This window comes from Haliotis rubra, unplaced genomic scaffold, assembly GCF_003918875.1.
Source record: "Haliotis rubra isolate DU_JTF1 unplaced genomic scaffold, ASM391887v1 Scf51, whole genome shotgun sequence".
Lineage (NCBI taxonomy): Eukaryota > Metazoa > Mollusca > Gastropoda > Lepetellida > Haliotidae > Haliotis > Haliotis rubra.
Window position 1 is genome coordinate 2,416,419 of NW_025767202.1, and position 13,034 is coordinate 2,429,452.

The 13,034-nt window shown below is 40.2% G+C and overlaps 1 protein-coding gene across 1 annotated transcript in view; it reads right to left on the reverse strand.

Annotated features, from left to right (window-relative positions):
• The window catches only part of LOC124292210 (FMRFamide receptor-like), a 62,766-nt gene extending 50,146 nt beyond the window's left edge, over nt 1–12,620 (reverse strand). The window contains exon 1 of the mRNA XM_046729263.1: nt 12,368–12,620. The gene's annotated coding sequence lies outside the window, so the exon portion shown is untranslated. The remainder of the gene's footprint in view (nt 1–12,367) is intronic.
• Nucleotides 12,621–13,034: the final 414 nt, after the last annotated feature.

The following is a 13,034-nucleotide window of genomic DNA, read 5'->3' on the forward strand; positions in this document are numbered from 1 at the left end:
GAGAAGGAACACGATCTGGGTGAACCGGGGTTCGAACCCATGATCACTGGCTTGTGGCGTGTGCGGGGGAACGCGACTGACGAGTGTTTTGTATCGCAGTGACAGCAATATACTGAAGTCTTCCGCTGTCCAGGTCACCACGTAACAAATAGGGACGCTATGCCATTACAACCATATGTATTGGCTTGTTTCTTTGTTGCAATGAATGGTGAGATAGCATGATTGTTCAACATTTCCTTTCCACCAACGTAAATCAATGGCGTTGGTTCCACACCGTGAGCTCATTACACACTTCAAGATTCCCCATTGGTAATTGTAGGAAAGAGAACGTTTTTCAGTCTATGCACTTATTTTAACCTTGTTTTTTGTGTTACTTAAATCACGAGCTGCTTTCACTAAACGCATTTATGTGAATAATGCATATCAAGTAACATTTATAGATCTTATCGATCAATATTTGCTTACCGTTTCCTATTTTACTGCTATTTAGATACCTAAGGATGTTTGCGCCACCGTTGTCTTGATCAATCAAACATTGACACCAGGCACGACTAATAGACAACTAGGGGAAAAGGCAGATTAGGCATGGTGTACAATGCTTTTTCACAATGGAACCCTGGCCACTTTTGCATGTAATTCCATTTCTGTAAGCCGGCGATTCAGATATTGATTAGCTCCGAAGCCGAAGGATATCCTGACAGCCAACCCATAGGATTATTCTTCATACAAACATGCTTATTCCAGCCCTATATATCCGGTTTGGAGGTAGAACGCCAATAAAAAGGGGCCATTTTTACGATGCAAATCCGTGTAAGGCAATACGTTCGCGCGAGATTACACATTTTGTTAAAAACATCAACTTTCCCAGTGATTGTATTGATCAAAATGTGTCTCTGTGTGCAGAGATTTCAACTTGAGTGATGATAACATCCGGTAACATGACTTAGTGCTCAACCAGATATGTACCTTCTACTGTAACAGTCTGGGATGGCAGACATCAACATGCATGGCGCCTCTCTTGTTCTTTCACATTGTGTACGTGGATTCCATGTAATAAACGTATAGAATACTCCATAAGGTAATTGGAAAAGACAGTTTTTACTTTCTCTTTCAATTTTGGTTCTGACTGTATAATCTGCTTCCCGTCTTGTTGGCTGCAGCTGGAAGATGGGTTGTTGTAGCTGGTTCGATGCCAAGATACATCCATGGTATAGACCAAGACAAACCCTTCATACAGTCCTCACCTTTTGACCAAAGACCATGGCCGTGGGTGTTACGAAAATGGTAAACGTCCACAATCTGCGTCACAGAATGGTTGTCTAAGTTTTTGTAATTATTCTTGATTGTCTGAATCAATCTAACCCTACTCCCTATACATTAGTTCACTGATTAGGAATATTTCTAGAATGCCTTGATTACTTAGTATTGATTGGAGAAATAACGTTCATAGCGTTCAAAGACACACACACACACACACACACACACACTGAGGTACTCTATCAAAGAATACTGAGATACTTATAGAATTAGATAAGACTATTGTTGCACAAGTATGTACGTTGCACATCCGTGTAACGTTACTCCCATATCCCATCATCATGAAGAGGGCATCTGTGGATATCCCAGAACAATCGACCAACATTATCATCATCATCAATAGAAAAGGCGCCAGTTAGCCCTGTGTGGGATTCTTAATTTAGGTCACCGGACAGTTTGTATTGCCTTAAATTAATCGATCCTGAGTATTAAATTTGGCACCTTAGAAAGAAATATGTACCAGTCGATGATGAAATACGATCGCGCTTGCGCAAGAGTCCTCGTACTTTAACTATATTCGGTTGTTGGATCACAATTCTTCCATGTCTCGATGAAATACTCGGTACCTTCCATGTCCATCACCTGGTCCTCATGGTAGCATGCTGCTATGTGACAGTGGTTCATTGTGATGTGCATGAATTCCCTTATGAGAAACCTCTTGGTATCGGTAACATGCGTTTATAAGAGAGTGAGTGAGTTTAGTTTTACGCCGCACTCAGCAATATTCCAGCTAAATGGCGGCAGTCTGTAAATAATTGAGTCTGGACTAGACAATCCAGTGATCAGTAGCATGAGCATCGATCTGCGCAATTGGGAACCGATGACATGTGTCAACCAAGTCAGCGAGCCTGACCACCCGATCCCGGCGTTTATAAAGGAAATGGGAACATTATTCAATAAATAGTCTTCTCTCGATAAAGTTCTAGTGCTGTATGCTTCTTAAGATGAGGTATTTATTTAGGAGATCCAGTCATAAAACATTCATCTTCACTGATGCCACTAATATGTTTAACATCCCGTACCTAAAAATGTGAAGTGATAATGTTTATAGGTAAACAATTAATGAGCTAAATGTGTTAACAGGTGTTGATCATAGTCCCCGGGAGACGTTCAAAGCACGACGGTTTGTGTTGTACATCGTTTGTTTTTTAACAGCTGTCCAGCTTAGAGACTATCGACTGATATACATGCATGAGCAGCACCTTGATGTATGTCCATCATACATTTAAATTAAAAGGAATTTCGAAGAACACAGGTAGCCTGCCATCATCTACAGTTTGTAAGATAAGATAGGGCTTCTTTTACTCAAACAAATTTAGTGCTTCAGGAAGCCCACCTGGTTTCATTTTTGAGCTCGATTAAACTTTGAAATTCTGACGCGCCTGATACAAAAACCCTCGACATGTCTATAACACAACTTAGCGCTTACCCAGCTTGTTCTAAATTTCCTTTTTGAAGACAGCTTACGCAACGTTAAACGTCCTACTGATTCTATTTCTCTAAACTCGAACCCTTTGGGAGTGTTACAAAAAGGTATAATCCTTTATACATAAACTGAACGTTAGAATAAATATATTGTGGGATTTCTCTTTAGATGAAGTAAGCGAAGCAGCATACCCATTATTTATTTGTAAATATACAGAGAAAACGTCAACAATAGAAAATAATCAGTCTCGATATTCCATTGCGCAGTAGCAAGATATCGTTGAGATTCTTTTATGAATACGCACCTCAATGTTAATGATGAGTGAGATTGGTTTAACGCCGCTTTTAGCAATATTCCAGCAATATCACCGCAGGTGACACCTTTACACATTGTGACCATGTGGGGAATCGAACCCGGCCCTTCGGCGTGACGAGCAAACGCTTTAACCACAATGCTACCCCACTGCCCAAGTCAATGATGAAGCCGGTTTTATTCAAAAGGCTTTCATAAGGGGAGAGAGAATCTGATACCGGTGGTGTAGATCACACCTCCAAACATTTCAGTGACACCTAACATACTCTTAACGTCTTAATGTTATCATATCATCGTATCTTTAGGGAGTGCTCCCGTGTCGTCAACTAGTGCACCCTTTTGCTATTTCTTCAAATGTAAGATAAGACCGTTTTAATGTTGAAACCCGAGTTTACTGCTACGGAAGATCAACCGACAGGGATAGTGGAAGAGAACTTCCTTTTAATATTTCATTAATTTAAAAAAAGGGGTAAAACCTCTCTCATACAGATTCTTAACATCGGACCATCAACTTGTCTGGTAATCATAACCAATCAAAACGCGAGACAATATCAGGTGATGTAACATCTGACTTGCATGGTCTCTTTATTAGTACCTGGTGGTACTCGACATTGCAAAGACGTATGAACACGCTCTCTCCATCTTCATAAGGATTCTCCACTAAAGCCGAGTCCACTGTATGACATTTGCCTTACAATCAGCATCAATGTCCAACAGTCATGATTCAACATATTTGCGAAAGGTTGAGAATATCCTGCCTGTCAAAGACGACAAGTGGTGGCAATAGGGAGCTTGTTCACAGGTTCAGAGCCATGACATACAAGGACATGATACTGGTTATGAGTGAGTGACTGAGTTTAGTTTTACGCCGCACTCAGCAATATTCCAGCTATATGGCGACGGTCTGTAAATAATCGAGTCTGGACCAGACAATCCAGGGATCAACAGTATGAACATCTACGCAATTGGGATACGATGACATGTGTCAACCCAGTCAGCGAGCCTGACAACCCGGTCCCGTTAGTCGCCTCTTACGACAAGCATGGGTTACTGAAGATCAATATTCTAACCCGGGCCTTCACGGGTAGTATTATAAATGAAGGTATGGAATCAAAGCAGTTTCCACGTCTATGCCAGATGTGGAAAACATTGTAATCTTAAACAGAAGCTTACATGCACTAGCTTTACAAATGTTCACTTTAGCTCCAATGGCGATTTTTCGATTCAAACGATTCTAGATTTTACATAATTATATAAAAATCTTAACGTAGTGATAATTAAAGTATATTTGTACCATTTTAAGCTCATATCGCAACTTCTCAATTTAGGAATTCAATTATTTCATTGGTGAAATTAATATCTAACGTGTTGCAACGAATAGTTCGATTGTGGCGACGGGCATTTAAGTAATTTTTTGATGAGCGTTTTACGTGCACTGTCATTGACGAACAACTAGTATTATTTTTATTTATGGTAAACACAACTGGAATTATTAATGCAAAACATGATTGAAATATTCCGTCAAGGACGCGGTAACGGCTTGAGGTATATCAACATTGCATATAAAGTGTTCTTTTGAAATACTGTGGCTGTTATGAAAATAACGAAAATAATTCGTAATTGAAACATAACAAGCTAACAATCATTTCCTTAGATAGTGAACAAATGAGTACTTTCGATCGATATAAAACAATAATATTTCCTTTATTCCACTATTGTCAAAAAGGGAATGGAATAATCACACCAGCAAAGCACAACTCTTTTCTTCTGAGAATAAAAACCTGGACTATTTGTTCTTTTGAGTCGAGTTATGAGAATTGCTACTGTTGTATTCCAGTCTGGTGAGTAACCCGGAGACAAGGAGGAGGGTGAAACACTATCTACACATCCGTCGACAACTGAATCACCTTGCCTCATCAATGTCGACACAGCAAATAAACAATAGGCGTTACCAAGATCACGAACCTGGTGGGATATAGAGGAAGCACTATGTCTGTATAGGCGCTGTCTGACGCCATGGCGAGACACGTCCTCAGAACAAGATGAAATATGTGCCAATCTTGCGTGTATCTACAGATTACAGCTGAGGTTGAGGCATTTCCTAGTTTCAAGTGAAATGAAACTGTTTGCCCGGTAAATGCCTCAGAGTTGTTTTTGTCATTATTGGGTTCTATCTTTGTGACTTGAGTGAGTGAGTGGATGATTACAGTATTACGTCGACTTTAACAACTCTCTACACATAACCTTATGATGTTGTGGTACTGAACATCATAAATGGGGTGCTAAGCGGGACGGGCGAACCTTTAACTGCTAGGCCACCTCACCGCAATATATTCTAGGTAATATCCTTGTGGATTTCAGTCTATCCCTTACCGCAACATTTAAATTGTTCAAGTGGTTTTTTTATATCGCATAGCTAGGAACGCGTGATTGGTCTCAACCTCAGCAGTTTTAAAGAGTGTAGGGTTGTGAACTTCGTATGGTCTAAACCCCGGCAATTTGCGAGAGTATAGAGTTATGTACTTCGTATGGTCTGAATCCGCGGGGTGTAGGCTCTAATTCCTAGAATAGCCTCGATCATGATCCCTTGGCTATCGGCTCCATGGGACTTCCAACAAGTGGCATATGTCAACATCTATCACACAGCCTCAAGAGCCTGTGGTAACTAAACTGTTACGGACGATTACATGAGCGACAATGAACACTGAAGCAGTCAATTCTAAATGGACTGGCACAGGGCAGCCTAATGAAGCTTGTCACTATAACCAGCTAGGACAGTGCTGGAGTGGTCGTGATGACGGAATGACTACACAGAGCTCGACATCACATACGTCGTCCGGTCCTGGGGAACATTGATGTACATCGCCTTTTATTGTAATCCTGTTACATTCATCTCGATCAGATGGACGTCATTACATTTCAAGGCACACATAGCAAATATGGATTGCACCATTTGCATTACTTCATACTTCAATGTCCTGAAAAGGGGACAAGGAAAAAGTTCAGAGTATCCATAACCTGCATGCTGTCGGATGGACAAACTAACCCGTTCTAGGCACCTATTTTCGTGTCATCATTGTACGTCGTGAATGTCTCTCTGTGAAATGCATGTGACAGGGTACGGGCCAATGTCCTCCAAAGCTCTGCCGTAGTAATATCCAACTTGACACTGTTCTTTTATAGTTGTTTAACATGTTACTGTAACTTGTAACTGATTAACACACAATGTAATTTAGAAAGTGGTCAAATGTAACAAATGTTACTGAGAAAGTGTAATCCCAAATAAAACATTTGTTACATGTAATGTAACTGATGACCTTACTGGAATCAATTCTCCAGAAGCGTGCATTCTATAAAGAGAAATTCTGTATTTTTATAGAATGGTTTGTAAACAGTACATCATTTCAGATGCTATTTTCATTCTCTCGTGACATTTTATTTGGTATCCAAACATTCGTAAAGAACTATTTGATAACCAAACAATCGAAAACAACCATTGCAACAAACCATCAAATTTACACAACCGTTGGAATCCTAAAAGTTAATACATTTTAATCCTTTGTAGCCATTCTCCTAATCGATTCTCTTATTCATTGTTCTAAGACATGCACATGAACTGAAACATTAATACAACGCAATCGATAATACCGATGAAGGAGTATTTGACAAGGAAACCCAGTCGACCATCTCAGAACAGAATAACAACGAAAGTGATGCTAGACGGAGTAACACTGTTACCCTAGTGCACTGTGTATCAGTTGGATTATCATAACGTTTAAAATGGCAGGAAGTCTAAAATTGTAATTCTGGATTTAGAAAATCGAAACAAATGCAGGCATGTGTATGCACAGTTGTGATCAATGTCTTCCAGCAACGTCTTTGAACGTTATGTAAATGACCTTATATTTATGTTTCTGATAAAGTCAGATGGAAATTACTTTTGAAATGGCATGTTGAAAAATCAAACATGAAACAGAACTGTTTGAAAAGTACATCATATGCGTATTTAGATCACAGCGGTCTGGTCGTTACAGGAATAACGGAGATGATGTTTCTGATCAAGTGACAACATGACAACACTGTGGAGGCCTTTGGTGAGATATGTTGAGATATCAAACTTGTTTATTTGAAGTTTTCATCCTTAACTCCGGAAGTTCCGCCTATAGGTCGTTTGTTCACATCACGAAGACGGGCCAGCTGTCAGACAGTCTCATCAGCTGACGTAACCGATGTCTGGATATGTATTGATGAGGTGAAATCTACACAGCTGCAATGGGGGATGAGGAAAATCACGTTCTCAACTGCTGCTTGTGGAAACTATTTATGAAATACTTCTTGTATGTCCGTATAAAATGAGCGTCAGTACTGGGGTACTAGGATAGACTAAATGACACAAATTGAATGTGATTAGCAAGTGCAACATAAATGTTAATTGTACGCTAATGTCGCGAAGGTCTGGTGTATCACTGACTTAGTGATCCATATATAAGGGTAACTGACGTAGAAAATAAGACGACATATAATGTGACAATGAGGTGAAATCTAGTTTCCATAACCTAGTATCTCGTGTGATCAGGACCGCTGACATGAGATCATCGATCGATATCATGAGATTAATCACTGGATTATCTGGTCCAGACTCGATTATTTATAGACCTAACCGTCACCTAACCGAGTGTGGCGCTAAATCATCGCAAAAAGAAACCATGAATGAATTATCTGGAGACCAATTTACCATAAAACTGGGTATATGTGGCAGATAAAACAATGTCACCAATAAAGCCAGTATGTTTATTGAGAAATACAACTGCCATAACCATGCAGCAAGCACTGACATGTCTTAAAACATGTTCATTCCTCATTTGTACTGTGATCAGTTACAATCCTGACCGTGAGATCCGTATTGGGTGCAACAAATGTACCATCAGATCCACATAGGTGGACCATGATCCATAATAAGAAATGATATGTAGCATATGTTATATTACACGTTAATAGCAGTGGGGTAGTTATAATAGTTTTGGGGTTAAGTCCCACCCGGGATTCGAACGCTTACTCTCAGAATAAGGCAGCAACTCGCAAGAAAACAAAGACAGCTTTCTAACCCACCGAGGCGTCCTCACGAGGTGCCCGGGCCACACACATACCGTACTGGTCTCCTGCACCACCTGTGGGGCAAGACACGTAGTTTTAAGCGTTCAATGGACTCTCCCATGAGGAGAGTCTTTAAGTGGCCATGGCAATTTATTTTTGCTGCTCTTATTTATTGGTCATGACTAATTGTTTTTTTCAACTTGGTAATGGGGTGACCTACTGACTAATGCGTTCGCTATTCAAGTTCGAACCCCCACATGGGAGCGTCATTAAACAGAACTTAGAATTCAGCCTCTCTCATGGGCCTTAGTGCCGGAATATGCAACATGCACTGGTTTGAAGGTTCTCTAATCTAATTCAGGAAGCCATCAGTGTTATATTACAGCGATTTCAGATATATACCCCTTGGATCTGTTTCTACTTTATATTCATTGAATGGAATAACCACCATCATTTTTATCAATTTGTGTCATATATAATCAGATATGGGTGCAGCAAATGAGAAGGAATACTTCACCAATAAGCATATCCCCCACGCATTGATCATCCTCTGGGGACCTCATTTCCTGGCTAGCATGTTCCGTCAATGTTTTCGCAGACATGGTATCGTCTTGCAGTGATTTCAGACTCAAGTAATATCCAATTACAATTTTAATTTAATATATTTATTTGATAGAGTATCTATACAGTTATTCATAACAAGTGTTTGCCACTAACATGGCAATGTCCCCCGACGCTCAAGAAGAATGAAATATAAGATATTTACTAGTTTTTATCTTTGAGTCACATGGAAGATTACCTCTTGAGTGATGTAGTTTTTAGTCATGGTCGCTTCTCAGATTCTTCTCCTAACTCTGAAGATATTTCAGGAATATAGTAGATGTGAATGTATAGATACAGATGCACACATCCACTGTCAGTATCAGTGTGTATTAGGGCTGGGACAGGTCCAAACTTTCGACCAAGGTACCCCACCCTTTATTATCCTACCCTACCCTGATACCCGTTATGTTAATTCCTGATATCAAATTTGTAAGAAATGGCAATATATTCGTGGTTTTATGTGGTATCGCGTTTACATATGTTTGAAAAATGGTCGAATCGTCATGGTGACCTTGAAGATAAGGTCAAGGTCACCCCCAATGTAGGCTGCCACCAAATTGAACACATTGGGTACAACAGATCATGAGATATCGCGTTAACAAGAGTTTGAAAAGTGGTCAAAGTGTCGTCAAATGATGTCAAGGTCACCCAAATCGACTGGCGTCTGCGTAATCCCCCAATGTAGGCTGCCACCAAATTGAACTCATTGGGTACAACAGATCATGAGATGTCGCGCTAAGAAGGATCGGGACGTACGTACGTACGGAGGTACGGACGGACGCTGCTGAATACAACGTCCCCCGTTCCCGTTGTGGCAGGGGACAGTCATATCTACAATTCTACAATACATATATGTTACTGTTCCCATAAATCCCAGTCACCGTAATACTTCTTGGTTTGTCAGCAACATACCCGTGCTCGATGGTTTCAGTAAAGTGGTAAACGTTTGGGACTTACATGACTTCGGGTTTTCCTCCCCTATTAAGCAGACACACCGTCATATAACTGGAATACTGTTTATGGCGGCGATCCAGTTGACTCCATAGAACCATGTTAATAGCGTGCATTTATGAATATTCTTTCCATGGATTGTCAACATGTTGCATGTAGATACACCCGTATCGCCTATATCTGTTGTCAATTCAAAATAGCTAAAACGGTTGTCACACACGAATGAATTTATAGCATAGATGTATGAAAGATTTGCATATGATATGGTATATCTGTGTTCATTTACGTTATCACAATAATAGAATACATATCAAATATGCCCACTGTGATTCACGATAAGCTGGCAACATAGAAGTTTGATTTTTTATGGCGTACATTGAACATACTTTCGACGGTGCTTGTTCTGTGAAATATCACCAGGAAACGTACACGAACCCAGTCCAGGAAAACAGATTTAGGAATTTGTAAAGTGTCCGAGAGAGGGGTTTAACATCGCATTGAACATTATTCCAGTTACATCGGGGGGAAAGCCCAAAGTGATGCGGGTCTCAGAAGTTATCACTTTGCTGAAACCCACCAGCATGGGTGCGATACTGACATACTAAGAAAGGGGAGATAATAACTGAGTTTGTGACGTTCCCAAGGGAAGGAACTCTGCATTGGACCACCTCTGTCGCTGTTACAAGGGAAAACAGTAAAACACCACGCTGCACCATTTGCCTGTGTCCATCTTTCAAAGTCAGCTTTGACCACAACAGCTTGACGTCGTAACATTGGTGTACTTTCTGTCATGAAGCTTAAACTTCAACAAACATTTTGTGTGTATCACTGTGTGTTGATGTGCATGGCATCAAATCTTTGAGGTCAAGGTCAAAATATATCTAATGAATAACATATCGTTATCAGCAGGGTATGCCTTAACGCCAAGCCGACGGGCGCCCAGAGCGCGGTGTATCCGCAATGAACTTAGATTATGCAAAACATGGCGTTCCCTCGACTATTACATCTATCTACTGGTATTGCCTTTCCGCGACCTATCGTCTCCTTTCGACAACTTAATGTCTCACCAACCTGACTTGGCACGAGCATATCGCCTGGACAGGACAATATTATTATCCGTTTCGTCCTTCAATCAGAGTCATTTTGTGAAGTTGCTCCATTTTGTATACATAACCCTCACTGTTATCGGAATACTTTATTAGTCACTCATGAATTGCATTGCATGCCTTTTTATAAAACGCATTTGAAAACGGTTAGAATAATAATATATCATAATTACAATATCAATGGAGACTAGCTTCCAGCGTTACAGATCTGTTTTATAGGCATGAAAAATGCTTCTAGCGATATATTCATCAGTTTTATAAAATCTACATATATAAAGTGATATATTATTCAGTTTCGATTCAGTTTCGGTGGCAGATAGACCTGAACAGAACAAAATGCGTTCTTCTGAATATTCAACGACAATCCACTTTGTGTTCATAACAAATAACGTCAAAATATAATTGCAAAATTACGTCACAGATTGATGACAACAATGCATTCGCTGTGCCTTGTCAACTCAAATTTCCATAGATATGTAAGACAACGCTACCACAGTACGAAAACAATGCTGACTTAAAAAACACTTTGACAGATGTAACTAATAGAAATCACAGGCCTTGCATAGTTAATCATTACATACGCAGCGCATTTGCACAAGATAGGGCACTAAGAAGATATCGATCTTTTTTTATTGCAAACTTCTGCGAAGAGCAATTAAATTAGCAAAACATGAGCATAGTGGGTCTCCTTTTTTCGGTTTCTATATCAGTGTGACTGATATGTATGTACCTATTGCGTGTTGTGTAACAATTTATTTTTGCCAAGCAATCAAAACAAACTACATTGAACATGTTTATGAATTTGCGTCGAGCAGCCAACACCATAGTCCCGCCTACGTGGCGGTAAACATGTGAAAGTTTCTTATGAGTATCAGTCTTTCCAAGGGACAGTTGCGAGATGAATATGTCTGGAGGTAATAGACCTAGCTCACTTTATTAACGTGACAGTCGTTCTTATAACACATCATCTCGACTGAGGTTTTTTTGGGTGTCAGATAAATGACACGAGATCGCACGGTTGTTAAAATCGTGATTTCTATATTTTGAATGCCAGTACAATATACTATAAACGTGCTGGTTCTGCGAGAGTTTCTGGGGTGACGCATGAGTTGCTGCAACAGTTATAACCTACTGATCTTACGAGGAGGGAATGAGTTTTCTTGAGTAAAAATATTTCATACTGGTTGGTTATGATTAAAGGCAGACTTTACATTGACACTGACTACCCCATAGTCATGTCATTATCAACCTACGTCCATGGAGCCCCGTGTAGCCGCAAGGCACTTCAACAATTTCCGTTCCTTTATAAATGAATTAGGTGTGATAGGATATATACAAGTGGTATTAAAAGCATCTTACAGAGTAAAGTAAAGTATGTGTACATGTTTCATAGATTAAGCTATTTTAGAGACATATGAGTGAGAAATAATCCAAAATATATATGGATAAACAGCAGGCAACTCAGTCAGAGTTTCCAACCTCGAGCTGATATAACCATACCTTTACAAGTTGACTCACAGTTCGAGGTGGGACAGTATTAAACTTTGTTCAAACTTACAGTTCACTCCGTGCGTTTGTCCGTCTCTCCACACAACATCCCGTATCCGGTCTTTGTGAAAATAAAATACGTCGAGGCAGTAGCAAGCAGGTTGTTCAATGCCACAGAATTAAAGAGTCTCTTCATTAGCGGGTCTCAGATCAATCCAAGTTTGCCGTAACGCCAATACGAGTTGAGTAGACTGCTCGTGTAGCGAGCGCCGTGCGGCTGGTGTTGAGTGGACGACTCGGGGCTGATTAGAGGGAACTCCTACACACACAGGCTTTTCCTCCCGTGCACGGAGTTTGGTGTGGTCTCCACAACCAGCCAACCACATTAGTTATTGACTGCTGGGTTTCTATGGCTGATAGTTTCGCTTTGATCGTTGGAAGCGATGGGGGTTCTACTCAGAGATCAGAGTCTACGAATGGGACGTTATATTGCATGGAATCCTTGTTTGGTTGATTTATCCCCGTGTTTACAAATCGAAGGTGACATTTCGAGAAAACTAACGGGACAAATTATATATTTGGCCAGTTAGTGAGTGAGTATCAAGGATTGTCACTTTAACCTTCACATATTTACGTCATTTCGAATTTGGATACTCACTCACGTATCACCCACTCCGTGCCCGTGGGTTCGAATCCCAGTCCCACTTAATTATATTTGTCAGATTGTCTGTTTGTCA